The sequence below is a fragment of the Ambystoma mexicanum genome, chromosome 2q (genome assembly GCF_040938575.1).
Source record: "Ambystoma mexicanum isolate Mex_15411 chromosome 2q, UKY_AmexF1_1, whole genome shotgun sequence".
NCBI classification, from domain to species: Eukaryota; Metazoa; Chordata; class Amphibia; order Caudata; family Ambystomatidae; genus Ambystoma; species Ambystoma mexicanum.
This window is the reverse complement of record NC_090924.1, coordinates 125,404,654-125,432,526: the sequence shown is the minus strand read 5'-3', so window position 1 is coordinate 125,432,526 and position 27,873 is coordinate 125,404,654. Positions and strand designations below refer to the sequence as shown.

General features: G+C 47.3%; 20 non-coding genes across 20 annotated transcripts; all 20 read right to left on the bottom strand.

Moving 5' to 3' along the window:
• Positions 1 to 651: 651 nt before the first annotated feature.
• Positions 652 to 723, bottom strand: TRNAV-CAC (transfer RNA valine (anticodon CAC)). The gene has a single exon. It is a non-coding gene; the product is annotated as a tRNA-Val (tRNA).
• Positions 724 to 1,143: 420 nt separating this feature from the next.
• On the bottom strand, positions 1,144 to 1,215 carry TRNAP-UGG (transfer RNA proline (anticodon UGG)). Its single transcript has one exon. It is a non-coding gene; the product is annotated as a tRNA-Pro (tRNA).
• A 1,311-nt stretch (positions 1,216 to 2,526) lies between these two features.
• Positions 2,527 to 2,598, bottom strand: TRNAV-CAC (transfer RNA valine (anticodon CAC)). Its single transcript has one exon. It is a non-coding gene; the product is annotated as a tRNA-Val (tRNA).
• Positions 2,599 to 3,018: 420 nt separating this feature from the next.
• On the bottom strand, positions 3,019 to 3,090 carry TRNAP-UGG (transfer RNA proline (anticodon UGG)). Its single transcript has one exon. It is a non-coding gene; the product is annotated as a tRNA-Pro (tRNA).
• Positions 3,091 to 4,401: 1,311 nt separating this feature from the next.
• Positions 4,402 to 4,474, bottom strand: TRNAV-CAC (transfer RNA valine (anticodon CAC)). The gene has a single exon. It is a non-coding gene; the product is annotated as a tRNA-Val (tRNA).
• A 420-nt stretch (positions 4,475 to 4,894) lies between these two features.
• On the bottom strand, positions 4,895 to 4,966 carry TRNAP-UGG (transfer RNA proline (anticodon UGG)). Its single transcript has one exon. It is a non-coding gene; the product is annotated as a tRNA-Pro (tRNA).
• A 1,803-nt stretch (positions 4,967 to 6,769) lies between these two features.
• TRNAP-UGG (transfer RNA proline (anticodon UGG)) lies at positions 6,770 to 6,841 on the bottom strand. The gene has a single exon. It is a non-coding gene; the product is annotated as a tRNA-Pro (tRNA).
• Positions 6,842 to 8,152: 1,311 nt separating this feature from the next.
• Positions 8,153 to 8,224, bottom strand: TRNAV-CAC (transfer RNA valine (anticodon CAC)). The gene has a single exon. It is a non-coding gene; the product is annotated as a tRNA-Val (tRNA).
• Positions 8,225 to 13,699: 5,475 nt separating this feature from the next.
• TRNAV-CAC (transfer RNA valine (anticodon CAC)) lies at positions 13,700 to 13,771 on the bottom strand. The gene has a single exon. It is a non-coding gene; the product is annotated as a tRNA-Val (tRNA).
• A 2,273-nt stretch (positions 13,772 to 16,044) lies between these two features.
• Positions 16,045 to 16,116, bottom strand: TRNAP-UGG (transfer RNA proline (anticodon UGG)). Its single transcript has one exon. It is a non-coding gene; the product is annotated as a tRNA-Pro (tRNA).
• A 1,311-nt stretch (positions 16,117 to 17,427) lies between these two features.
• On the bottom strand, positions 17,428 to 17,499 carry TRNAV-CAC (transfer RNA valine (anticodon CAC)). Its single transcript has one exon. It is a non-coding gene; the product is annotated as a tRNA-Val (tRNA).
• Positions 17,500 to 17,919: 420 nt separating this feature from the next.
• Positions 17,920 to 17,991, bottom strand: TRNAP-UGG (transfer RNA proline (anticodon UGG)). The gene has a single exon. It is a non-coding gene; the product is annotated as a tRNA-Pro (tRNA).
• Positions 17,992 to 19,302: 1,311 nt separating this feature from the next.
• Positions 19,303 to 19,374, bottom strand: TRNAV-CAC (transfer RNA valine (anticodon CAC)). Its single transcript has one exon. It is a non-coding gene; the product is annotated as a tRNA-Val (tRNA).
• Positions 19,375 to 21,168: 1,794 nt separating this feature from the next.
• On the bottom strand, positions 21,169 to 21,240 carry TRNAV-CAC (transfer RNA valine (anticodon CAC)). The gene has a single exon. It is a non-coding gene; the product is annotated as a tRNA-Val (tRNA).
• Positions 21,241 to 21,660: 420 nt separating this feature from the next.
• Positions 21,661 to 21,732, bottom strand: TRNAP-UGG (transfer RNA proline (anticodon UGG)). The gene has a single exon. It is a non-coding gene; the product is annotated as a tRNA-Pro (tRNA).
• Positions 21,733 to 23,043: 1,311 nt separating this feature from the next.
• On the bottom strand, positions 23,044 to 23,115 carry TRNAV-CAC (transfer RNA valine (anticodon CAC)). Its single transcript has one exon. It is a non-coding gene; the product is annotated as a tRNA-Val (tRNA).
• A 420-nt stretch (positions 23,116 to 23,535) lies between these two features.
• On the bottom strand, positions 23,536 to 23,607 carry TRNAP-UGG (transfer RNA proline (anticodon UGG)). Its single transcript has one exon. It is a non-coding gene; the product is annotated as a tRNA-Pro (tRNA).
• A 1,311-nt stretch (positions 23,608 to 24,918) lies between these two features.
• On the bottom strand, positions 24,919 to 24,991 carry TRNAV-CAC (transfer RNA valine (anticodon CAC)). Its single transcript has one exon. It is a non-coding gene; the product is annotated as a tRNA-Val (tRNA).
• Positions 24,992 to 25,411: 420 nt separating this feature from the next.
• TRNAP-UGG (transfer RNA proline (anticodon UGG)) lies at positions 25,412 to 25,483 on the bottom strand. Its single transcript has one exon. It is a non-coding gene; the product is annotated as a tRNA-Pro (tRNA).
• A 1,803-nt stretch (positions 25,484 to 27,286) lies between these two features.
• TRNAP-UGG (transfer RNA proline (anticodon UGG)) lies at positions 27,287 to 27,358 on the bottom strand. The gene has a single exon. It is a non-coding gene; the product is annotated as a tRNA-Pro (tRNA).
• Between the last annotated feature and the right edge of the window lie 515 nt (positions 27,359 to 27,873).

Here is a 27,873-nt window from a genome sequence, read left to right as displayed (position 1 = left end):
TGCAAAAGGTGTATACTAAAAGCTTTCTGCTTTACTTGAGCGCCATGGCCGTTATTATATTTTGGCTGCTCCAAGCAATCTCTGTCCAGCCGATGCAAATTTCCAGCTCAAATTTTCCCAGCACTCAAAAAGTCCCTCCTCCCGCCAGCTCTGCTTTCAGGAAGTTCAGCAGAAGCAGTCCAACTTCTGTTCCCACTTCAGAGGAAAAGCTTTCTCGGGCCAGAGAAAGCCAGGGAATCACTGTACCGGCAAGTGCATTTCTTACAACTGGTAATCCCTCAGAACACAGAAATGAAGAAGCTGTATATGAAAATGTATTATTTCTTTGGTACACTAACCTATGTAACTAATATGGACCATTTCAGAGGACGGAGCTGACCCAACTGTGATCCCAGAGACACAAATACCCAGCAGTAGGGAAAATAAATCCTCTCTGTGCTCTGCAACATTACATACACAAAATGCAAGCGCGTGCATTTTTTTATTGGCCCCATATACAGAATACATGTGAGGATGCTTGCCTTCCCAGTGTATTTCTCAAGCTCTTGAGAGCATATGCTATTTCCATGGGAACGCAAATAAGTTCATACTTTACATTTGTGTGTGACAAAAGGGGAAAAAAACTATTTTGTGTAAAATGCCAGCAGAGAGTGTTTCTGCCCGGTCTCGAACCGGGACCTTTCGCGTGTGAGGCGAACGTGATAACCACTACACTACAGAAACAGCTGCTTGCTCACCTTTGTAGGGACTGGGAGAACAGGTGCAAAGGGCAGTGCAAGTGGACCTGCTTAAAGACTAATCAAATGCCTTGCGCCTGAAGCTCACACAATCCAGCCTAAAACATACGTCCTATCAAGCATGCGCACATATACAAGTATGCCAGCTGAGGGCCTATGCAGCGTACAGAGGGAAGGACATATTTCCACTTTGAGATCGGACGGCCAAAACTCACAAGCAAATCAAGGAATGTTACTGAGAGCTAACAGAGAACACAAAGTGCTTGTCGCAAGGACATGGCACGCAAAGAGGTTCAGGAAGTGAATTGTTCATCGACTACTGCTTACCGAGAAAACCAGAGAGTCTGTCCAATGAAAATAACATTGAAAAAACAAAAAAAAGGAGCTCAAGTTAACCACCTTGATTGGGCTCGTCCGTGATTTGAACCCGGGACCTCTCGCACCCAAAGCGAGAATCATACCCCTAGACCAACGAGCCACGGTCCTTTGAGCATTTGACGGAATTGTCCTCAGCGTTTGCACCCCCCTTAGGATTCGAGGCCAAGAATGCCTATTCCTGAAGTTTTTTCCTGCCGCTGAAAGCCTTGTCGGTGTATGAGCCAAATGAATGCCCCAGTCGGCACGCTCTGACTGTCTTCACAGGTCTCCTCCTCATCCCGAAGGTTGGTGGCCCATTGACATCAGGGTGGAAGGTGCTTGCGATACACTGTTCCTTCCTTCCTTCCTTCCTTTATTCCTCTTATGCTGTTTATGTAATAAGAGGGGACGATACACAGAAGAGAGAAAGTGGCCCAACACACTAGACTAGCAGTCTTCTGATCAATCTGCAGCTGGCAAGGTGGGGGAGAGCCTTTATTTTGCACCTGCTGGGATCTGCATTGGCAGAAGCTCTGAGGGCTCGGCCTTTCCTTTTGCCTGTAAAAACAAAAAGCAGCCCTCCTCCCTCCAGCCCTGAGAGCATGGGCGTGACACTGGAAAAAGCAGCATCTCCCCTTTGGTAAAGATGACCATTGCACAGCTGCTCACTCAGAGCTCGATCGTGCTCGATCAGGCGAGATATATTTAGGTCACCAGCAAAGTCTGTTCTCTTTTCTTGCGTAGGGTGAGCATTCACAGAGCCCAGCTTCGTTGACAAGAGTGCAAAAGGTGTATACTAAAAGCTTTCTGCTTTACTTGAGCGCCATGGCCGTTATTATATTTTGGCTGCTCCAAGCAATCTCTGTCCAGCCGATGCAAATTTCCAGCTCAAATTTTCCCAGCACTCAAAAAGTCCCTCCTCCCGCCAGCTCTGCTTTCAGGAAGTTCAGCAGAAGCAGTCCAACTTCTGTTCCCACTTCAGAGGAAAAGCTTTCTCGGGCCAGAGAAAGCCAGGGAATCACTGTACCGGCAAGTGCATTTCTTACAACTGGTAATCCCTCAGAACACAGAAATGAAGAAGCTGTATATGAAAATGTATTATTTCTTTGGTACACTAACCTATGTAACTAATATGGACCATTTCAGAGGACGGAGCTGACCCAACTGTGATCCCAGAGACCCAAATACCCAGCAGTAGGGAAAATAAATCCTCTCTGTGCTCTGCAACATTACATACACAAAATGCAAGCGCGTGCATTTTTCTATTGGCCCCATATACAGAATACATGTGAGGATGCTTGCCTTCCCAGTGTATTTCTCAAGCTCTTGAGAGCATATGCTATTTCCATGGGAACGCAAATAAGTTCATACTTTACATTTGTGTGTGACAAAAGGGGAAAAAAACTATTTTGTGTAAAATGCCAGCAGAGAGTGTTTCTGCCCGGTCTCGAACCAGGACCTTTCGCGTGTGAGGCGAACGTGATAACCACTACACTACAGAAACAGCTGCTTGCTCACCTTTTTAGGGACTGGGAGAACAGGTGCAAAGGGCAGTGCAAGTGGACCTGCTTAAAGACTAATCAAATGCCTTGCGCCTGAAGCTCACACAATCCAGCCTAAAACATACGTCCTATCAAGCATGCGCACATATACAAGTATGCCAGCTGAGGGCCTATGCAGCGTACAGAGGGAAGGACATATTTCCACTTTGAGATCGGACGGCCAAAACTCACAAGCAAATCAAGGAATGTTACTGAGAGCTAACAGAGAACACAAAGTGCTTGTCGCAAGGACATGGCACGCAAAGAGGTTCAGGAAGTGAATTGTTCATCGACTACTGCTTACCGAGAAAACCAGAGAGTCTGTCCAATGAAAATAACATTGAAAAAACAAAAAAAAGGAGCTCAAGTTAACCACCTTGATTGGGCTCGTCCGGGATTTGAACCCGGGACCTCTCGCACCCAAAGCGAGAATCATACCCCTAGACCAACGAGCCACGGTCCTTTGAGCATTTGACGGAATTGTCCTCAGCGTTTGCACCCCCCTTAGGATTCGAGGCCAAGAATGCCTATTCCTGAAGTTTGTTCCTGCCGCTGAAAGCCTTGTCGGTGTATGAGCCAAATGAATGCCCCAGTCGGCACGCTCTGACTGTCTTCACATGTCTCCTCCTCATCCCGAAGGTTGGTGGCCCATTGACATCAGGGTGGAAGGTGCTTGCGATACACTGTTCCTTCCTTCCTTCCTTCCTTTATTCCTCTTATGCTGTTTATGTAATAAGAGGGGACGATACACAGAAGAGAGAAAGTGGCCCAACACACTAGACTAGCAGTCTTCTGATCAATCTGCAGCTGGCAAGGTGGGGGAGAGCCTTTATTTTGCACCTGCTGGGATCTGCATTGGCAGAAGCTCTGAGGGCTGGGCCTTTCCTTTTGCCTGTAAAAACAAAAAGCAGCCCTCCTCCCTCCAGCCCTGAGAGCATGGGCGTGACACTGGAAAAAGCAGCATCTCCCCTTTGGTAAAGATGACCATTGCACAGCTGCTCACTCAGAGCTCGATCGTGCTCGATCAGGCGAGATATATTTAGGTCACCAGCAAAGTCTGTTCTCTTTTCTTGCGTAGGGTGAGCATTCACAGAGCCCAGCTTCGTTGACAAGAGTGCAAAAGGTGTATACTAAAAGCTTTCTGCTTTACTTGAGCGCCATGGCCGTTATTATATTTTGGCTGCTCCAAGCAATCTCTGTCCAGCCGATGCAAATTTCCAGCTCAAATTTTCCCAGCACTCAAAAAGTCCCTCCTCCCGCCAGCTCTGCTTTCAGGAAGTTCAGCAGAAGCAGTCCAACTTCTGTTCCCACTTCAGAGGAAAAGCTTTCTCGGGCCAGAGAAAGCCAGGGAATCACTGTACCGGCAAGTGCATTTCTTACAACTGGTAATCCCTCAGAACACAGAAATGAAGAAGCTGTATATGAAAATGTATTATTTCTTTGGTACACTAACCTATGTAACTAATATGGACCATTTCAGAGGACGGAGCGGACCCAACTGTGATCCCAGAGACCCAAATACCCAGCAGTAGGGAAAATAAATCCTCTCTGTGCTCTGCAACATTACATACACAAAATGCAAGCGCGTGCATTTTTTTATTGGCCCCATATACAGAATACATGTGAGGATGCTTGCCTTCCCAGTGTATTTCTCAAGCTCTTGAGAGCATATGCTATTTCCATGGGAACGCAAATAAGTTCATACTTTACATTTGTGTGTGACAAAAGGGGAAAAAAACTATTTTGTGTAAAATGCCAGCAGAGAGTGTTTCTGCCCGGTCTCGAACCGGGGACCTTTCGCGTGTGAGGCGAACGTGATAACCACTACACTACAGAAACAGCTGCTTGCTCACCTTTGTAGGGACTGGGAGAACAGGTGCAAAGGGCAGTGCAAGTGGACCTGCTTAAAGACTAATCAAATGCCTTGCGCCTGAAGCTCACACAATCCAGCCTAAAACATACGTCCTATCAAGCATGCGCACATATACAAGTATGCCAGCTGAGGGCCTATGCAGCGTACAGAGGGAAGGACATATTTCCACTTTGAGATCGGACGGCCAAAACTCACAAGCAAATCAAGGAATGTTACTGAGAGCTAACAGAGAACACAAAGTGCTTGTCGCAAGGACATGTCACGCAAAGAGGTTCAGGAAGTGAATTGTTCATCGACTACTGCTTACCGAGAAAACCAGAGAGTCTGTCCAATGAAAATAACATTGAAAAAACAAAAAAAAGGAGCTCAAGTTAACCACCTTGATTGGGCTCGTCCGGGATTTGAACCCGGGACCTCTCGCACCCAAAGCGAGAATCATACCCCTAGACCAACGAGCCACGGTCCTTTGAGCATTTGACGGAATTGTCCTCAGCGTTTGCACCCCCCTTAGGATTCGAGGCCAAGAATGCCTATTCCTGAAGTTTGTTCCTGCCGCTGAAAGCCTTGTCGGTGTATGAGCCAAATGAATGACCCAGTCGGCACGCTCTGACTGTCTTCACAGGTCTCCTCCTCATCCCGAAGGTTGGTGGCCCATTGACATCAGGGTGGAAGGTGCTTGCGATACACTGTTCCTTCCTTCCTTCCTTCCTTTATTCCTCTTATGCTGTTTATGTAATAAGAGGGGACGATACACAGAAGAGAGAAAGTGGCCCAACACACTAGACTAGCAGTCTTCTGATCAATCTGCAGCTGGCAAGGTGGGGGAGAGCCTTTATTTTGCACCTGCTGGGATCTGCATTGGCAGAAGCTCTGAGGGCTGGGCCTTTCCTTTTGCCTGTAAAAACAAAAAGCAGCCCTCCTCCCTCCAGCCCTGAGAGCATGGGCGTGACACTGGAAAAAGCAGCATCTCCCCTTTGGTAAAGATGACCATTGCACAGCTGCTCACTCAGAGCTCGATCGTGCTCGATCAGGCGAGATATATTTAGGTCACCAGCAAAGTCTGTTCTCTTTTCTTGCGTAGGGTGAGCATTCACAGAGCCCAGCTTCGTTGACAAGAGTGCAAAAGGTGTATACTAAAAGCTTTCTGCTTTACTTGAGCGCCATGGCCGTTATTATATTTTGGCTGCTCCAAGCAATCTCTGTCCAGCCGATGCAAATTTCCAGCTCAAATTTTCCCAGCACTCAAAAAGTCCCTCCTCCCGCCAGCTCTGCTTTCAGGAAGTTCAGCAGAAGCAGTCCAACTTCTGTTCCCACTTCAGAGGAAAAGCTTTCTCGGGCCAGAGAAAGCCAGGGAATCACTGTACCGGCAAGTGCATTTCTTACAACTGGTAATCCCTCAGAACACAGAAATGAAGAAGCTGTATATGAAAATGTATTATTTCTTTGGTACACTAACCTATGTAACTAATATGGACCATTTCAGAGGACGGAGCTGACCCAACTGTGATCCCAGAGACCCAAATACCCAGCAGTAGGGAAAATAAATCCTCTCTGTGCTCTGCAACATTACATACACAAAATGCAAGCGCGTGCATTTTTTTATTGGCCCCATATACAGAATACATGTGAGGATGCTTGCCTTCCCAGTGTATTTCTCAAGCTCTTGAGAGCATATGCTATTTCCATGGGAACGCAAATAAGTTCATACTTTACATTTGTGTGTGACAAAAGGGGAAAAAAACTATTTTGTGTAAAATGCCAGCAGAGAGTGTTTCTGCCCGGTCTCAAACCGGGACCTTTCGCGTGTGAGGCGAACGTGATAACCACTACACTACAGAAACAGCTGCTTGCTCACCTTTGTAGGGACTGGGAGAACAGGTGCAAAGGGCAGTGCAAGTGGACCTGCTTAAAGACTAATCAAATGCCTTGCGCCTGAAGCTCACACAATCCAGCCTAAAACATACGTCCTATCAAGCATGCGCACATATACAAGTATGCCAGCTGAGGGCCTATGCAGCGTACAGAGGGAAGGACATATTTCCACTTTGAGATCGGACGGCCAAAACTCACAAGCAAATCAAGGAATGTTACTGAGAGCTAACAGAGAACACAAAGTGCTTGTCGCAAGGACATGGCACGCAAAGAGGTTCAGGAAGTGAATTGTTCATCGACTACTGCTTACCGAGAAAACCAGAGAGTCTGTCCAATGAAAATAACATTGAAAAAACAAAAAAAAGGAGCTCAAGTTAACCACCTTGATTGGGCTCGTCCGTGATTTGAACCCGGGACCTCTCGCACCCAAAGCGAGAATCATACCCCTAGACCAACGAGCCACGGTCCTTTGAGCATTTGACGGAATTGTCCTCAGCGTTTGCACCCCCCTTAGGATTCGAGGCCAAGAATGCCTATTCCTGAAGTTTGTTCCTGCCGCTGAAAGCCTTGTCGGTGTATGAGCCAAATGAATGCCCCAGTCGGCACGCTCTGACTGTCTTCACAGGTCTCCTCCTCATCCCGAAGGTTGGTGGCCCATTGACATCAGGGTGGAAGGTGCTTGCGATACACTGTTCCTTCCTTCCTTCCTTCCTTTATTCCTCTTATGCTGTTTATGTAATAAGAGGGGACGATACACAGAAGAGAGAAAGTGGCCCAACACACTAGACTAGCAGTCTTCTGATCAATCTGCAGCTGGCAAGGTGGGGGAGAGCCTTTATTTTGCACCTGCTGGGATCTGCATTGGCAGAAGCTCTGAGGGCTGGGCCTTTCCTTTTGCCTGTAAAAACAAAAAGCAGCCCTCCTCCCTCCAGCCCTGAGAGCATGGGCGTGACACTGGAAAAAGCAGCATCTCCCCTTTGGTAAAGATGACCATTGCACAGCTGCTCACTCAGAGCTCGATCGTGCTCGATCAGGCGAGATATATTTAGGTCACCAGCAAAGTCTGTTCTCTTTTCTTGCGTAGGGTGAGTATTCACAGAGCCCAGCTTCGTTGACAAGAGTGCAAAAGGTGTATACTAAAAGCTTTCTGCTTTACTTGAGCGCCATGGCCGTTATTATATTTTGGCTGCTCCAAGCAATCTCTGTCCAGCCGATGCAAATTTCCAGCTCAAATTTTCCCAGCACTCAAAAAGTCCCTCCTCCCGCCAGCTCTGCTTTCAGGAAGTTCAGCAGAAGCAGTCCAACTTCTGTTCCCACTTCAGAGGAAAAGCTTTCTCGGGCCAGAGAAAGCCAGGGAATCACTGTACCGGCAAGCGCATTTCTTACAACTGGTAATCCCTCAGAACACAGAAATGAAGAAGCTGTATATGAAAATGTATTATTTCTTTGCTACACTAACCTATGTAACTAATATGGACCATTTCAGAGGACGGAGCTGACCCAACTGTGATCCCAGAGACCCAAATACCCAGCAGTAGGGAAAATAAATCCTCTCTGTGCTCTGCAACATTACATACACAAAATGCAAGCGCGTGCATTTTTTTATTGGCCCCATATACAGAATACATGTGAGGATGCTTGCCTTCCCAGTGTATTTCTCAAGCTCTTGAGAGCATATGCTATTTCCATGGGAACGCAAATAAGTTCATACTTTACATTTGTGTGTGACAAAAGGGGAAAAAAACTATTTTGTGTAAAATGCCAGCAGAGAGTGTTTCTGCCCGGTCTCGAACCGGGACCTTTCGCGTGTGAGGCGAACGTGATAACCACTACACTACAGAAACAGCTGCTTGCTCACCTTTGTAGGGACTGGGAGAACAGGTGCAAAGGGCAGTGCAAGTGGACCTGCTTAAAGACTAATCAAATGCCTTGCGCCTGAAGCTCACACAATCCAGCCTAAAACATACGTCCTATCAAGCATGCGCACATATACAAGTATGCCAGCTGAGGGCCTATGCAGCGTACAGAGGGAAGGACATATTTCCACTTTGAGATCGGACGGCCAAAACTCACAAGCAAATCAAGGAATGTTACTGAGAGCTAACAGAGAACACAAAGTGCTTGTCGCAAGGACATGGCACGCAAAGAGGTTCAGGAAGTGAATTGTTCATCGACTACTGCTTACCGAGAAAACCAGAGAGTCTGTCCAATGAAAATAACATTGAAAAAACAAAAAAAAGGAGCTCAAGTTAACCACCTTGATTGGGCTCGTCCGTGATTTGAACCCGGGACCTCGCGCACCCAAAGCGAGAATCATACCCCTAGACCAACGAGCCACGGTCCTTTGAGCATTTGACGGAATTGTCCTCAGCGTTTGCACCCCCCTTAGGATTCGAGGCCAAGAATGCCTATTCCTGAAGTTTGTTCCTGCCGCTGAAAGCCTTGTCGGTGTATGAGCCAAATGAATGCCCCAGTCGGCACGCTCTGACTGTCTTCACAGGTCTCCTCCTCATCCCGAAGGTTGGTGGCCCATTGACATCAGGGTGGAAGGTGCTTGCGATACACTGTTCCTTCCTTCCTTCCTTCCTTTATTCCTCTTATGCTGTTTATGTAATAAGAGGGGACGATACACAGAAGAGAGAAAGTGGCCCAACACACTAGACTAGCAGTCTTCTGATCAATCTGCAGCTGGCAAGGTGGGGGAGAGCCTTTATTTTGCACCTGCTGGGATCTGCATTGGCAGAAGCTCTGAGGGCTGGGCCTTTCCTTTTGCCTGTAAAAACAAAAAGCAGCCCTCCTCCCTCCAGCCCTGAGAGCATGGGCGTGACACTGGAAAAAGCAGCATCTCCCCTTTGGTAAAGATGACCATTGCACAGCTGCTCACTCAGAGCTCGATCGTGCTCGATCAGGCGAGATATATTTAGGTCACCAGCAAAGTCTGTTCTCTTTTCTTGCGTAGGGTGAGCATTCACAGAGCCCAGCTTCGTTGACAAGAGTGCAAAAGGTGTATACTAAAAGCTTTCTGCTTTACTTGAGCGCCATGGCCGTTATTATATTTTGGCTGCTCCAAGCAATCTCTGTCCAGCCGATGCAAATTTCCAGCTCAAATTTTCCCAGCACTCAAAAAGTCCCTCCTCCCGCCAGCTCTGCTTTCAGGAAGTTCAGCAGAAGCAGTCCAACTTCTGTTCCCACTTCAGAGGAAAAGCTTTCTCGGGCCAGAGAAAGCCAGGGAATCACTGTACCGGCAAGTGCATTTCTTACAACTGGTAATCCCTCAGAACACAGAAATGAAGAAGCTGTATATGAAAATGTATTATTTCTTTGGTACACTAACCTATGTAACTAATATGGACCATTTCAGAGGACGGAGCTGACCCAACTGTGATCCCAGAGACCCAAATACCCAGCAGTAGGGAAAATAAATCCTCTCTGTGCTCTGCAACATTACATACACAAAATGCAAGCGCGTGCATTTTTTTATTGGCCCCATATACAGAATACATGTGAGGATGCTTGCCTTCCCAGTGTATTTCTCAAGCTCTTGAGAGCATATGCTATTTCCATGGGAACGCAAATAAGTTCATACTTTACATTTGTGTGTGACAAAAGGGGAAAAAAACTATTTTGTGTAAAATGCCAGCAGAGAGTGTTTCTGCCCGGTCTCGAACCGGGACCTTAACCACTACACTACAGAAACAGCTGCTTGCTCACCTTTGTAGGGACTGGGAGAACAGGTGCAAAGGGCAGTGCAAGTGGACCTGCTTAAAGACTAATCAAATGCCTTGCGCCTGAAGCTCACACAATCCAGCCTAAAACATACGTCCTATCAAGCATGCGCACATATACAAGTATGCCAGCTGAGGGCCTATGCAGCGTACAGAGGGAAGGACATATTTCCACTTTGAGATCGGACGGCCAAAACTCACAAGCAAATCAAGGAATGTTACTGAGAGCTAACAGAGAACACAAAGTGCTTGTCGCAAGGACATGTCACGCAAAGAGGTTCAGGAAGTGAATTGTTCATCGACTACTGCTTACCGAGAAAACCAGAGAGTCTGTCCAATGAAAATAACATTGAAAAAACAAAAAAAAGGAGCTCAAGTTAACCACCTTGATTGGGCTCGGGACCTCTCGCACCCAAAGCGAGAATCATACCCCTAGACCAACGAGCCACGGTCCTTTGAGCATTTGACGGAATTGTCCTCAGCGTTTGCACCCCCCTTAGGATTCGAGGCCAAGAATGCCTATTCCTGAAGTTTGTTCCTGCCGCTGAAAGCCTTGTCGGTGTATGAGCCAAATGAATGCCCCAGTCGGCACGCTCTGACTGTCTTCACAGGTCTCCTCCTCATCCCGAAGGTTGGTGGCCCATTGACATCAGGGTGGAAGGTGCTTGCGATACACTGTTCCTTCCTTCCTTCCTTCCTTTATTCCTCTTATGCTGTTTATGTAATAAGAGGGGACGATACACAGAAGAGAGAAAGTGGCCCAACACACTAGACTAGCAGTCTTCTGATCAATCTGCAGCTGGCAAGGTGGGGGAGAGCCTTTATTTTGCACCTGCTGGGATCTGCATTGGCAGAAGCTCTGAGGGCTGGGCCTTTCCTTTTGCCTGTAAAAACAAAAAGCAGCCCTCCTCCCTCCAGCCCTGAGAGCATGGGCGTGACACTGGAAAAAGCAGCATCTCCCCTTTGGTAAAGATGACCATTGCACAGCTGCTCACTCAGAGCTCGATCGTGCTCGATCAGGCGAGATATATTTAGGTCACCAGCAAAGTCTGTTCTCTTTTCTTGCGTAGGGTGAGCATTCACAGAGCCCAGCTTCGTTGACAAGAGTGCAAAAGGTGTATACTAAAAGCTTTCTGCTTTACTTGAGCGCCATGGCCGTTATTATATTTTGGCTGCTCCAAGCAATCTCTGTCCAGCCGATGCAAATTTCCAGCTCAAATTTTCCCAGCACTCAAAAAGTCCCTCCTCCCGCCAGCTCTGCTTTCAGGAAGTTCAGCAGAAGCAGTCCAACTTCTGTTCCCACTTCAGAGGAAAAGCTTTCTCGGGCCAGAGAAAGCCAGGGAATCACTGTACCGGCAAGTGCATTTCTTACAACTGGTAATCCCTCAGAACACAGAAATGAAGAAGCTGTATATGAAAATGTATTATTTCTTTGGTACACTAACCTATGTAACTAATATGGACCATTTCAGAGGACGGAGCTGACCCAACTGTGATCCCAGAGACCCAAATACCCAGCAGTAGGGAAAATAAATCCTCTCTGTGCTCTGCAACATTACATACACAAAATGCAAGCGCGTGCATTTTTTTATTGGCCCCATATACAGAATACATGTGAGGATGCTTGCCTTCCCAGTGTATTTCTCAAGCTCTTGAGAGCATATGCTATTTCCATGGGAACGCAAATAAGTTCATACTTTACATTTGTGTGTGACAAAAGGGGAAAAAAACTATTTTGTGTAAAATGCCAGCAGAGAGTGTTTCTGCCCGGTCTCGAACCGGGACCTTAACCACTACACTACAGAAACAGCTACTTGCTCACCTTTGTAGGGACTGGGAGAACAGGTGCAAAGGGCAGTGCAAGTGGACCTGCTTAAAGACTAATCAAATGCCTTGCGCCTGAAGCTCACACAATCCAGCCTAAAACATACGTCCTATCAAGCATGCGCACATATACAAGTATGCCAGCTGAGGGCCTATGCAGCGTACAGAGGGAAGGACATATTTCCACTTTGAGATCGGACGGCCAAAACTCACAAGCAAATCAAGGAATGTTACTGAGAGCTAACAGAGAACACAAAGTGCTTGTCGCAAGGACATGTCACGCAAAGAGGTTCAGGAAGTGAATTGTTCATCGACTACTGCTTACCGAGAAAACCAGAGAGTCTGTCCAATGAAAATAACATTGAAAAAACAAAAAAAAGGAGCTCAAGTTAACCACCTTGATTGGGCTCGGGACCTCTCGCACCCAAAGCGAGAATCATACCCCTAGACCAACGAGCCACGGTCCTTTGAGCATTTGACGGAATTGTCCTCAGCGTTTGCACCCCCCTTAGGATTCGAGGCCAAGAATGCCTATTCCTGAAGTTTGTTCCTGCCGCTGAAAGCCTTGTCGGTGTATGAGCCAAATGAATGCCCCAGTCGGCACGCTCTGACTGTCTTCACAGGTCTCCTCCTCATCCCGAAGGTTGGTGGCCCATTGACATCAGGGTGGAAGGTGCTTGCGATACACTGTTCCTTCCTTCCTTCCTTCCTTTATTCCTCTTATGCTGTTTATGTAATAAGAGGGGACGATACACAGAAGAGAGAAAGTGGCCCAACACACTAGACTAGCAGTCTTCTGATCAATCTGCAGCTGGCAAGGTGGGGGAGAGCCTTTATTTTGCACCTGCTGGGATCTGCATTGGCAGAAGCTCTGAGGGCTGGGCCTTTCCTTTTGCCTGTAAAAACAAAAAGCAGCCCTCCTCCCTCCAGCCCTGAGAGCATGGGCGTGACACTGGAAAAAGCAGCATCTCCCCTTTGGTAAAGATGACCATTGCACAGCTGCTCACTCAGAGCTCGATCGTGCTCGATCAGGCGAGATATATTTAGGTCACCAGCAAAGTCTGTTCTCTTTTCTTGCGTAGGGTGAGCATTCACAGAGCCCAGCTTCGTTGACAAGAGTGCAAAAGGTGTATACTAAAAGCTTTCTGCTTTACTTGAGCGCCATGGCCGTTATTATATTTTGGCTGCTCCAAGCAATCTCTGTCCAGCCGATGCAAATTTCCAGCTCAAATTTTCCCAGCACTCAAAAAGTCCCTCCTCCCGCCAGCTCTGCTTTCAGGAAGTTCAGCAGAAGCAGTCCAACTTCTGTTCCCACTTCAGAGGAAAAGCTTTCTCGGGCCAGAGAAAGCCAGGGAATCACTGTACCGGCAAGTGCATTTCTTACAACTGGTAATCCCTCAGAACACAGAAATGAAGAAGCTGTATATGAAAATGTATTATTTCTTTGGTACACTAACCTATGTAACTAATATGGACCATTTCAGAGGACGGAGCTGACCCAACTGTGATCCCAGAGACCCAAATACCCAGCAGTAGGGAAAATAAATCCTCTCTGTGCTCTGCAACATTACATACACAAAATGCAAGCGCGTGCATTTTTTTATTGGCCCCATATACAGAATACATGTGAGGATGCTTGCCTTCCCAGTGTATTTCTCAAGCTCTTGAGAGCATATGCTATTTCCATGGGAACGCAAATAAGTTCATACTTTACATTTGTGTGTGACAAAAGGGGAAAAAAACTATTTTGTGTAAAATGCCAGCAGAGAGTGTTTCTGCCCGGTCTCGAACCGGGACCTTTCGCGTGTGAGGCGAACGTGATAACCACTACACTACAGAAACAGCTGCTTGCTCACCTTTGTAGGGACTGGGAGAACAGGTGCAAAGGGCAGTGCAAGTGGACCTGCTTAAAGACTAATCAAATGCCTTGCGCCTGAAGCTCACACAATCCAGCCTAAAACATACGTCCTATCAAGCATGCGCACATATACAAGTATGCCAGCTGAGGGCCTATGCAGCGTACAGAGGGAAGGACATATTTCCACTTTGAGATCGGACGGCCAAAACTCACAAGCAAATCAAGGAATGTTACTGAGAGCTAACAGAGAACACAAAGTGCTTGTCGCAAGGACATGGCACGCAAAGAGGTTCAGGAAGTGAATTGTTCATCGACTACTGCTTACCGAGAAAACCAGAGAGTCTGTCCAATGAAAATAACATTGAAAAAACAAAAAAAAGGAGCTCAAGTTAACCACCTTGATTGGGCTCGTCCGTGATTTGAACCCGGGACCTCGCGCACCCAAAGCGAGAATCATACCCCTAGACCAACGAGCCACGGTCCTTTGAGCATTTGACGGAATTGTCCTCAGCGTTTGCACCCCCCTTAGGATTCGAGGCCAAGAATGCCTATTCCTGAAGTTTGTTCCTGCCGCTGAAAGCCTTGTCGGTGTATGAGCCAAATGAATGCCCCAGTCGGCACGCTCTGACTGTCTTCACAGGTCTCCTCCTCATCCCGAAGGTTGGTGGCCCATTGACATCAGGGTGGAAGGTGCTTGCGATACACTGTTCCTTCCTTCCTTCCTTCCTTTATTCCTCTTATGCTGTTTATGTAATAAGAGGGGACGATACACAGAAGAGAGAAAGTGGCCCAACACACTAGACTAGCAGTCTTCTGATCAATCTGCAGCTGGCAAGGTGGGGGAGAGCCTTTATTTTGCACCTGCTGGGATCTCCATTGGCAGAAGCTCTGAGGGCTGGGCCTTTCCTTTTGCCTGTAAAAACAAAAAGCAGCCCTCCTCCCTCCAGCCCTGAGAGCATGGGCGTGACACTGGAAAAAGCAGCATCTCCCCTTTGGTAAAGATGACCATTGCACAGCTGCTCACTCAGAGCTCGATCGTGCTCGATCAGGCGAGATATATTTAGGTCACCAGCAAAGTCTGTTCTCTTTTCTTGCGTAGGGTGAGCATTCACAGAGCCCAGCTTCGTTGACAAGAGTGCAAAAGGTGTATACTAAAAGCTTTCTGCTTTACTTGAGCGCCATGGCCGTTATTATATTTTGGCTGCTCCAAGCAATCTCTGTCCAGCCGATGCAAATTTCCAGCTCAAATTTTCCCAGCACTCAAAAAGTCCCTCCTCCCGCCAGCTCTGCTTTCAGGAAGTTCAGCAGAAGCAGTCCAACTTCTGTTCCCACTTCAGAGGAAAAGCTTTCTCGGGCCAGAGAAAGCCAGGGAATCACTGTACCGGCAAGTGCATTTCTTACAACTGGTAATCCCTCAGAACACAGAAATGAAGAAGCTGTATATGAAAATGTATTATTTCTTTGGTACACTAACCTATGTAACTAATATGGACCATTTCAGAGGACGGAGCTGACCCAACTGTGATCCCAGAGACCCAAATACCCAGCAGTAGGGAAAATAAATCCTCTCTGTGCTCTGCAACATTACATACACAAAATGCAAGCGCGTGCATTTTTTTATTGGCCCCATATACAGAATACATGTGAGGATGCTTGCCTTCCCAGTGTATTTCTCAAGCTCTTGAGAGCATATGCTATTTCCATGGGAACGCAAATAAGTTCATACTTTACATTTGTGTGTGACAAAAGGGGAAAAAAACTATTTTGTGTAAAATGCCAGCAGAGAGTGTTTCTGCCCGGTCTCGAACCGGGACCTTAACCACTACACTACAGAAACAGCTGCTTGCTCACCTTTGTAGGGACTGGGAGAACAGGTGCAAAGGGCAGTGCAAGTGGACCTGCTTAAAGACTAATCAAATGCCTTGCGCCTGAAGCTCACACAATCCAGCCTAAAACATACGTCCTATCAAGCATGCGCACATATACAAGTATGCCAGCTGAGGGCCTATGCAGCGTACAGAGGGAAGGACATATTTCCACTTTGAGATCGGACGGCCAAAACTCACAAGCAAATCAAGGAATGTTACTGAGAGCTAACAGAGAACACAAAGTGCTTGTCGCAAGGACATGTCACGCAAAGAGGTTCAGGAAGTGAATTGTTCATCGACTACTGCTTACCGAGAAAACCAGAGAGTCTGTCCAATGAAAATAACATTGAAAAAACAAAAAAAAGGAGCTCAAGTTAACCACCTTGATTGGGCTCGTCCGGGATTTGAACCCGGGACCTCTCGCACCCAAAGCGAGAATCATACCCCTAGACCAACGAGCCACGGTCCTTTGAGCATTTGACGGAATTGTCCTCAGCGTTTGCACCCCCCTTAGGATTCGAGGCCAAGAATGCCTATTCCTGAAGTTTGTTCCTGCCGCTGAAAGCCTTGTCGGTGTATGAGCCAAATGAATGACCCAGTCGGCACGCTCTGACTGTCTTCACAGGTCTCCTCCTCATCCCGAAGGTTGGTGGCCCATTGACATCAGGGTGGAAGGTGCTTGCGATACACTGTTCCTTCCTTCCTTCCTTCCTTTATTCCTCTTATGCTGTTTATGTAATAAGAGGGGACGATACACAGAAGAGAGAAAGTGGCCCAACACACTAGACTAGCAGTCTTCTGATCAATCTGCAGCTGGCAAGGTGGGGGAGAGCCTTTATTTTGCACCTGCTGGGATCTGCATTGGCAGAAGCTCTGAGGGCTGGGCCTTTCCTTTTGCCTGTAAAAACAAAAAGCAGCCCTCCTCCCTCCAGCCCTGAGAGCATGGGCGTGACACTGGAAAAAGCAGCATCTCCCCTTTGGTAAAGATGACCATTGCACAGCTGCTCACTCAGAGCTCGATCGTGCTCGATCAGGCGAGATATATTTAGGTCACCAGCAAAGTCTGTTCTCTTTTCTTGCGTAGGGTGAGCATTCACAGAGCCCAGCTTCGTTGACAAGAGTGCAAAAGGTGTATACTAAAAGCTTTCTGCTTTACTTGAGCGCCATGGCCGTTATTATATTTTGGCTGCTCCAAGCAATCTCTGTCCAGCCGATGCAAATTTCCAGCTCAAATTTTCCCAGCACTCAAAAAGTCCCTCCTCCCGCCAGCTCTGCTTTCAGGAAGTTCAGCAGAAGCAGTCCAACTTCTGTTCCCACTTCAGAGGAAAAGCTTTCTCGGGCCAGAGAAAGCCAGGGAATCACTGTACCGGCAAGTGCATTTCTTACAACTGGTAATCCCTCAGAACACAGAAATGAAGAAGCTGTATATGAAAATGTATTATTTCTTTGGTACACTAACCTATGTAACTAATATGGACCATTTCAGAGGACGGAGCTGACCCAACTGTGATCCCAGAGACCCAAATACCCAGCAGTAGGGAAAATAAATCCTCTCTGTGCTCTGCAACATTACATACACAAAATGCAAGCGCGTGCATTTTTTTATTGGCCCCATATACAGAATACATGTGAGGATGCTTGCCTTCCCAGTGTATTTCTCAAGCTCTTGAGAGCATATGCTATTTCCATGGGAACGCAAATAAGTTCATACTTTACATTTGTGTGTGACAAAAGGGGAAAAAAACTATTTTGTGTAAAATGCCAGCAGAGAGTGTTTCTGCCCGGTCTCGAACCGGGACCTTTCGCGTGTGAGGCGAACGTGATAACCACTACACTACAGAAACAGCTGCTTGCTCACCTTTGTAGGGACTGGGAGAACAGGTGCAAAGGGCAGTGCAAGTGGACCTGCTTAAAGACTAATCAAATGCCTTGCGCCTGAAGCTCACACAATCCAGCCTAAAACATACGTCCTATCAAGCATGCGCACATATACAAGTATGCCAGCTGAGGGCCTATGCAGCGTACAGAGGGAAGGACATATTTCCACTTTGAGATCGGACGGCCAAAACTCACAAGCAAATCAAGGAATGTTACTGAGAGCTAACAGAGAACACAAAGTGCTTGTCGCAAGGACATGGCACGCAAAGAGGTTCAGGAAGTGAATTGTTCATCGACTACTGCTTACCGAGAAAACCAGAGAGTCTGTCCAATGAAAATAACATTGAAAAAACAAAAAAAAGGAGCTCAAGTTAACCACCTTGATTGGGCTCGTCCGTGATTTGAACCCGGGACCTCTCGCACCCAAAGCGAGAATCATACCCCTAGACCAACGAGCCACGGTCCTTTGAGCATTTGACGGAATTGTCCTCAGCGTTTGCACCCCCCTTAGGATTCGAGGCCAAGAATGCCTATTCCTGAAGTTTGTTCCTGCCGCTGAAAGCCTTGTCGGTGTATGAGCCAAATGAATGCCCCAGTCGGCACGCTCTGACTGTCTTCACAGGTCTCCTCCTCATCCCGAAGGTTGGTGGCCCATTGACATCAGGGTGGAAGGTGCTTGCGATACACTGTTCCTTCCTTCCTTCCTTCCTTTATTCCTCTTATGCTGTTTATGTAATAAGAGGGGACGATACACAGAAGAGAGAAAGTGGCCCAACACACTAGACTAGCAGTCTTCTGATCAATCTGCAGCTGGCAAGGTGGGGGAGAGCCTTTATTTTGCACCTGCTGGGATCTGCATTGGCAGAAGCTCTGAGGGCTGGGCCTTTCCTTTTGCCTGTAAAAACAAAAAGCAGCCCTCCTCCCTCCAGCCCTGAGAGCATGGGCGTGACACTGGAAAAAGTAGCATCTCCTCTTTGGTAAAGATGACCATTGCACAGCTGCTCACTCAGAGCTCGATCGTGCTCGATCAGGCGAGATATATTTAGGTCACCAGCAAAGTCTGTTCTCTTTTCTTGCGTAGGGTGAGCATTCACAGAGCCCAGCTTCGTTGACAAGAGTGCAAAAGGTGTATACTAAAAGCTTTCTGCTTTACTTGAGCGCCATGGCCGTTATTATATTTTGGCTGCTCCAAGCAATCTCTGTCCAGCCGATGCAAATTTCCAGCTCAAATTTTCCCAGCACTCAAAAAGTCCCTCCTCCCGCCAGCTCTGCTTTCAGGAAGTTCAGCAGAAGCAGTCCAACTTCTGTTCCCACTTCAGAGGAAAAGCTTTCTCGGGCCAGAGAAAGCCAGGGAATCACTGTACCGGCAAGTGCATTTCTTACAACTGGTAATCCCTCAGAACACAGAAATGAAGAAGCTGTATATGAAAATGTATTATTTCTTTGGTACACTAACCTATGTAACTAATATGGACCATTTCAGAGGACGGAGCTGACCCAACTGTGATCCCAGAGACCCAAATACCCAGCAGTAGGGAAAATAAATCCTCTCTGTGCTCTGCAACATTACATACACAAAATGCAAGCGCGTGCATTTTTTTATTGGCCCCATATACAGAATACATGTGAGGATGCTTGCCTTCCCAGTGTATTTCTCAAGCTCTTGAGAGCATATGCTATTTCCATGGGAACGCAAATAAGTTCATACTTTACATTTGTGTGTGACAAAAGGGGAAAAAAACTATTTTGTGTAAAATGCCAGCAGAGAGTGTTTCTGCCCGGTCTCGAACCGGGACCTTTCGCGTGTGAGGCGAACGTGATAACCACTACACTACAGAAACAGCTGCTTGCTCACCTTTGTAGGGACTGGGAGAACAGGTGCAAAGGGCAGTGCAAGTGGACCTGCTTAAAGACTAATCAAATGCCTTGCGCCTGAAGCTCACACAATCCAGCCTAAAACATACGTCCTATCAAGCATGCGCACATATACAAGTATGCCAGCTGAGGGCCTATGCAGCGTACAGAGGGAAGGACATATTTCCACTTTGAGATCGGACGGCCAAAACTCACAAGCAAATCAAGGAATGTTACTGAGAGCTAACAGAGAACACAAAGTGCTTGTCGCAAGGACATGGCACGCAAAGAGGTTCAGGAAGTGAATTGTTCATCGACTACTGCTTACCGAGAAAACCAGAGAGTCTGTCCAATGAAAATAACATTGAAAAAACAAAAAAAAGGAGCTCAAGTTAACCACCTTGATTGGGCTCGTGAACCCGGGACCTCTCGCACCCAAAGCGAGAATCATACCCCTAGACCAACGAGCCACGGTCCTTTGAGCATTTGACGGAATTGTCCTCAGCGTTTGCACCCCCCTTAGGATTCGAGGCCAAGAATGCCTATTCCTGAAGTTTGTTCCTGCCGCTGAAAGCCTTGTCGGTGTATGAGCCAAATGAATGACCCAGTCGGCACGCTCTGACTGTCTTCACAGGTCTCCTCCTCATCCCGAAGGTTGGTGGCCCATTGACATCAGGGTGGAAGGTGCTTGCGATACACTGTTCCTTCCTTCCTTCCTTCCTTTATTCCTCTTATGCTGTTTATGTAATAAGAGGGGACGATACACAGAAGAGAGAAAGTGGCCCAACACACTAGACTAGCAGTCTTCTGATCAATCTGCAGCTGGCAAGGTGGGGGAGAGCCTTTATTTTGCACCTGCTGGGATCTGCATTGGCAGAAGCTCTGAGGGCTGGGCCTTTCCTTTTGCCTGTAAAAACAAAAAGCAGCCCTCCTCCCTCCAGCCCTGAGAGCATGGGCGTGACACTGGAAAAAGCAGCATCTCCCCTTTGGTAAAGATGACCATTGCACAGCTGCTCACTCAGAGCTCGATCGTGCTCGATCAGGCGAGATATATTTAGGTCACCAGCAAAGTCTGTTCTCTTTTCTTGCGTAGGGTGAGCATTCACAGAGCCCAGCTTCGTTGACAAGAGTGCAAAAGGTGTATACTAAAAGCTTTCTGCTTTACTTGAGCGCCATGGCCGTTATTATATTTTGGCTGCTCCAAGCAATCTCTGTCCAGCCGATGCAAATTTCCAGCTCAAATTTTCCCAGCACTCAAAAAGTCCCTCCTCCCGCCAGCTCTGCTTTCAGGAAGTTCAGCAGAAGCAGTCCAACTTCTGTTCCCACTTCAGAGGAAAAGCTTTCTCGGGCCAGAGAAAGCCAGGGAATCACTGTACCGGCAAGTGCATTTCTTACAACTGGTAATCCCTCAGAACACAGAAATGAAGAAGCTGTATATGAAAATGTATTATTTCTTTGGTACACTAACCTATGTAACTAATATGGACCATTTCAGAGGACGGAGCTGACCCAACTGTGATCCCAGAGACACAAATACCCAGCAGTAGGGAAAATAAATCCTCTCTGTGCTCTGCAACATTACATACACAAAATGCAAGCGCGTGCATTTTTTTATTGGCCCCATATACAGAATACATGTGAGGATGCTTGCCTTCCCAGTGTATTTCTCAAGCTCTTGAGAGCATATGCTATTTCCATGGGAACGCAAATAAGTTCATACTTTACATTTGTGTGTGACAAAAGGGGAAAAAAACTATTTTGTGTAAAATGCCAGCAGAGAGTGTTTCTGCCCGGTCTCGAACCGGGACCTTTCGCGTGTGAGGCGAACGTGATAACCACTACACTACAGAAACAGCTGCTTGCTCACCTTTGTAGGGACAGGGAGAACAGGTGCAAAGGGCAGTGCAAGTGGACCTGCTTAAAGACTAATCAAATGCCTTGCGCCTGAAGCTCACACAATCCAGCCTAAAACATACGTCCTATCAAGCATGCGCACATATACAAGTATGCCAGCTGAGGGCCTATGCAGCGTACAGAGGGAAGGACATATTTCCACTTTGAGATCGGACGGCCAAAACTCACAAGCAAATCAAGGAATGTTACTGAGAGCTAACAGAGAACACAAAGTGCTTGTCGCAAGGACATGGCACGCAAAGAGGTTCAGGAAGTGAATTGTTCATCGACTACTGCTTACCGAGAAAACCAGAGAGTCTGTCCAATGAAAATAACATTGAAAAAACAAAAAAAAGGAGCTCAAGTTAACCACCTTGATTGGGCTCGTCCGTGATTTGAACCCGGGACCTCTCGCACCCAAAGCGAGAATCATACCCCTAGACCAACGAGCCACGGTCCTTTGAGCATTTGACGGAATTGTCCTCAGCGTTTGCACCCCCCTTAGGATTCGAGGCCAAGAATGCCTATTCCTGAAGTTTTTTCCTGCCGCTGAAAGCCTTGTCGGTGTATGAGCCAAATGAATGCCCCAGTCGGCACGCTCTGACTGTCTTCACAGGTCTCCTCCTCATCCCGAAGGTTGGTGGCCCATTGACATCAGGGTGGAAGGTGCTTGCGATACACTGTTCCTTCCTTCCTTCCTTCCTTTATTCCTCTTATGCTGTTTATGTAATAAGAGGGGACGATACACAGAAGAGAGAAAGTGGCCCAACACACTAGACTAGCAGTCTTCTGATCAATCTGCAGCTGGCAAGGTGGGGGAGAGCCTTTATTTTGCACCTGCTGGGATCTGCATTGGCAGAAGCTCTGAGGGCTCGGCCTTTCCTTTTGCCTGTAAAAACAAAAAGCAGCCCTCCTCCCTCCAGCCCTGAGAGCATGGGCGTGACACTGGAAAAAGCAGCATCTCCCCTTTGGTAAAGATGACCATTGCACAGCTGCTCACTCAGAGCTCGATCGTGCTCGATCAGGCGAGATATATTTAGGTCACCAGCAAAGTCTGTTCTCTTTTCTTGCGTAGGGTGAGCATTCACAGAGCCCAGCTTCGTTGACAAGAGTGCAAAAGGTGTATACTAAAAGCTTTCTGCTTTACTTGAGCGCCATGGCCGTTATTATATTTTGGCTGCTCCAAGCAATCTCTGTCCAGCCGATGCAAATTTCCAGCTCAAATTTTCCCAGCACTCAAAAAGTCCCTCCTCCCGCCAGCTCTGCTTTCAGGAAGTTCAGCAGAAGCAGTCCAACTTCTGTTCCCACTTCAGAGGAAAAGCTTTCTCGGGCCAGAGAAAGCCAGGGAATCACTGTACCGGCAAGTGCATTTCTTACAACTGGTAATCCCTCAGAACACAGAAATGAAGAAGCTGTATATGAAAATGTATTATTTCTTTGGTACACTAACCTATGTAACTAATATGGACCATTTCAGAGGACGGAGCTGACCCAACTGTGATCCCAGAGACCCAAATACCCAGCAGTAGGGAAAATAAATCCTCTCTGTGCTCTGCAACATTACATACACAAAATGCAAGCGCGTGCATTTTTCTATTGGCCCCATATACAGAATACATGTGAGGATGCTTGCCTTCCCAGTGTATTTCTCAAGCTCTTGAGAGCATATGCTATTTCCATGGGAACGCAAATAAGTTCATACTTTACATTTGTGTGTGACAAAAGGGGAAAAAAACTATTTTGTGTAAAATGCCAGCAGAGAGTGTTTCTGCCCGGTCTCGAACCAGGACCTTTCGCGTGTGAGGCGAACGTGATAACCACTACACTACAGAAACAGCTGCTTGCTCACCTTTGTAGGGACTGGGAGAACAGGTGCAAAGGGCAGTGCAAGTGGACCTGCTTAAAGACTAATCAAATGCCTTGCGCCTGAAGCTCACACAATCCAGCCTAAAACATACGTCCTATCAAGCATGCGCACATATACAAGTATGCCAGCTGAGGGCCTATGCAGCGTACAGAGGGAAGGACATATTTCCACTTTGAGATCGGACGGCCAAAACTCACAAGCAAATCAAGGAATGTTACTGAGAGCTAACAGAGAACACAAAGTGCTTGTCGCAAGGACATGGCACGCAAAGAGGTTCAGGAAGTGAATTGTTCATCGACTACTGCTTACCGAGAAAACCAGAGAGTCTGTCCAATGAAAATAACATTGAAAAAACAAAAAAAAGGAGCTCAAGTTAACCACCTTGATTGGGCTCGTCCGGGATTTGAACCCGGGACCTCTCGCACCCAAAGCGAGAATCATACCCCTAGACCAACGAGCCACGGTCCTTTGAGCATTTGACGGAATTGTCCTCAGCGTTTGCACCCCCCTTAGGATTCGAGGCCAAGAATGCCTATTCCTGAAGTTTGTTCCTGCCGCTGAAAGCCTTGTCGGTGTATGAGCCAAATGAATGCCCCAGTCGGCACGCTCTGACTGTCTTCACATGTCTCCTCCTCATCCCGAAGGTTGGTGGCCCATTGACATCAGGGTGGAAGGTGCTTGCGATACACTGTTCCTTCCTTCCTTCCTTCCTTTATTCCTCTTATGCTGTTTATGTAATAAGAGGGGACGATACACAGAAGAGAGAAAGTGGCCCAACACACTAGACTAGCAGTCTTCTGATCAATCTGCAGCTGGCAAGGTGGGGGAGAGCCTTTATTTTGCACCTGCTGGGATCTGCATTGGCAGAAGCTCTGAGGGCTGGGCCTTTCCTTTTGCCTGTAAAAACAAAAAGCAGCCCTCCTCCCTCCAGCCCTGAGAGCATGGGCGTGACACTGGAAAAAGCAGCATCTCCCCTTTGGTAAAGATGACCATTGCACAGCTGCTCACTCAGAGCTCGATCGTGCTCGATCAGGCGAGATATATTTAGGTCACCAGCAAAGTCTGTTCTCTTTTCTTGCGTAGGGTGAGCATTCACAGAGCCCAGCTTCGTTGACAAGAGTGCAAAAGGTGTATACTAAAAGCTTTCTGCTTTACTTGAGCGCCATGGCCGTTATTATATTTTGGCTGCTCCAAGCAATCTCTGTCCAGCCGATGCAAATTTCCAGCTCAAATTTTCCCAGCACTCAAAAAGTCCCTCCTCCCGCCAGCTCTGCTTTCAGGAAGTTCAGCAGAAGCAGTCCAACTTCTGTTCCCACTTCAGAGGAAAAGCTTTCTCGGGCCAGAGAAAGCCAGGGAATCACTGTACCGGCAAGTGCATTTCTTACAACTGGTAATCCCTCAGAACACAGAAATGAAGAAGCTGTATATGAAAATGTATTATTTCTTTGGTACACTAACCTATGTAACTAATATGGACCATTTCAGAGGACGGAGCGGACCCAACTGTGATCCCAGAGACCCAAATACCCAGCAGTAGGGAAAATAAATCCTCTCTGTGCTCTGCAACATTACATACACAAAATGCAAGCGCGTGCATTTTTTTATTGGCCCCATATACAGAATTCATGTGAGGATGCTTGCCTTCCCAGTGTATTTCTCAAGCTCTTGAGAGCATATGCTATTTCCATGGGAACGCAAATAAGTTCATACTTTACATTTGTGTGTGACAAAAGGGGAAAAAAACTATTTTGTGTAAAATGCCAGCAGAGAGTGTTTCTGCCCGGTCTCGAACCGGGGACCTTTCGCGTGTGAGGCGAACGTGATAACCACTACACTACAGAAACAGCTGCTTGCTCACCTTTGTAGGGACTGGGAGAACAGGTGCAAAGGGCAGTGCAAGTGGACCTGCTTAAAGACTAATCAAATGCCTTGCGCCTGAAGCTCACACAATCCAGCCTAAAACATACGTCCTATCAAGCATGCGCACATATACAAGTATGCCAGCTGAGGGCCTATGCAGCGTACAGAGGGAAGGACATATTTCCACTTTGAGATCGGACGGCCAAAACTCACAAGCAAATCAAGGAATGTTACTGAGAGCTAACAGAGAACACAAAGTGCTTGTCGCAAGGACATGTCACGCAAAGAGGTTCAGGAAGTGAATTGTTCATCGACTACTGCTTACCGAGAAAACCAGAGAGTCTGTCCAATGAAAATAACATTGAAAAAACAAAAAAAAGGAGCTCAAGTTAACCACCTTGATTGGGCTCGTCCGGGATTTGAACCCGGGACCTCTCGCACCCAAAGCGAGAATCATACCCCTAGACCAACGAGCCACGGTCCTTTGAGCATTTGACGGAATTGTCCTCAGCGTTTGCACCCCCCTTAGGATTCGAGGCCAAGAATGCCTATTCCTGAAGTTTGTTCCTGCCGCTGAAAGCCTTGTCGGTGTATGAGCCAAATGAATGACCCAGTCGGCACGCTCTGACTGTCTTCACAGGTCTCCTCCTCATCCCGAAGGTTGGTGGCCCATTGACATCAGGGTGGAAGGTGCTTGCGATACACTGTTCCTTCCTTCCTTCCTTCCTTTATTCCTCTTATGCTGTTTATGTAATAAGAGGGGACGATACACAGAAGAGAGAAAGTGGCCCAACACACTAGACTAGCAGTCTTCTGATCAATCTGCAGCTGGCAAGGTGGGGGAGAGCCTTTATTTTGCACCTGCTGGGATCTGCATTGGCAGAAGCTCTGAGGGCTGGGCCTTTCCTTTTGCCTGTAAAAACAAAAAGCAGCCCTCCTCCCTCCAGCCCTGAGAGCATGGGCGTGACACTGGAAAAAGCAGCATCTCCCCTTTGGTAAAGATGACCATTGCACAGCTGCTCACTCAGAGCTCGATCGTGCTCGATCAGGCGAGATATATTTAGGTCACCAGCAAAGTCTGTTCTCTTTTCTTGCGTAGGGTGAGCATTCACAGAGCCCAGCTTCGTTGACAAGAGTGCAAAAGGTGTATACTAAAAGCTTTCTGCTTTACTTGAGCGCCATGGCCGTTATTATATTTTGGCTGCTCCAAGCAATCTCTGTCCAGCCGATGCAAATTTCCAGCTCAAATTTTCCCAGCACTCAAAAAGTCCCTCCTCCCGCCAGCTCTGCTTTCAGGAAGTTCAGCAGAAGCAGTCCAACTTCTGTTCCCACTTCAGAGGAAAAGCTTTCTCGGGCCAGAGAAAGCCAGGGAATCACTGTACCGGCAAGTGCATTTCTTACAACTGGTAATCCCTCAGAACACAGAAATGAAGAAGCTGTATATGAAAATGTATTATTTCTTTGGTACACTAACCTATGTAACTAATATGGACCATTTCAGAGGACGGAGCTGACCCAACTGTGATCCCAGAGACCCAAATACCCAGCAGTAGGGAAAATAAATCCTCTCTGTGCTCTGCAACATTACATACACAAAATGCAAGCGCGTGCATTTTTTTATTGGCCCCATATACAGAATACATGTGAGGATGCTTGCCTTCCCAGTGTATTTCTCAAGCTCTTGAGAGCATATGCTATTTCCATGGGAACGCAAATAAGTTCATACTTTACATTTGTGTGTGACAAAAGGGGAAAAAAACTATTTTGTGTAAAATGCCAGCAGAGAGTGTTTCTGCCCGGTCTCAAACCGGGACCTTTCGCGTGTGAGGCGAACGTGATAACCACTACACTACAGAAACAGCTGCTTGCTCACCTTTGTAGGGACTGGGAGAACAGGTGCAAAGGGCAGTGCAAGTGGACCTGCTTAAAGACTAATCAAATGCCTTGCGCCTGAAGCTCACACAATCCAGCCTAAAACATACGTCCTATCAAGCATGCGCACATATACAAGTATGCCAGCTGAGGGCCTATGCAGCGTACAGAGGGAAGGACATATTTCCACTTTGAGATCGGACGGCCAAAACTCACAAGCAAATCAAGGAATGTTACTGAGAGCTAACAGAGAACACAAAGTGCTTGTCGCAAGGACATGGCACGCAAAGAGGTTCAGGAAGTGAATTGTTCATCGACTACTGCTTACCGAGAAAACCAGAGAGTCTGTCCAATGAAAATAACATTGAAAAAACAAAAAAAAGGAGCTCAAGTTAACCACCTTGATTGGGCTCGTCCGTGATTTGAACCCGGGACCTCTCGCACCCAAAGCGAGAATCATACCCCTAGACCAACGAGCCACGGTCCTTTGAGCATTTGACGGAATTGTCCTCAGCGTTTGCACCCCCCTTAGGATTCGAGGCCAAGAATGCCTATTCCTGAAGTTTGTTCCTGCCGCTGAAAGCCTTGTCGGTGTATGAGCCAAATGAATGCCCCAGTCGGCACGCTCTGACTGTCTTCACAGGTCTCCTCCTCATCCCGAAGGTTGGTGGCCCATTGACATCAGGGTGGAAGGTGCTTGCGATACACTGTTCCTTCCTTCCTTCCTTCCTTTATTCCTCTTATGCTGTTTATGTAATAAGAGGGGACGATACACAGAAGAGAGAAAGTGGCCCAACACACTAGACTAGCAGTCTTCTGATCAATCTGCAGCTGGCAAGGTGGGGGAGAGCCTTTATTTTGCACCTGCTGGGATCTGCATTGGCAGAAGCTCTGAGGGCTGGGCCTTTCCTTTTGCCTGTAAAAACAAAAAGCAGCCCTCCTCCCTCCAGCCCTGAGAGCATGGGCGTGACACTGGAAAAAGTAGCATCTCCTC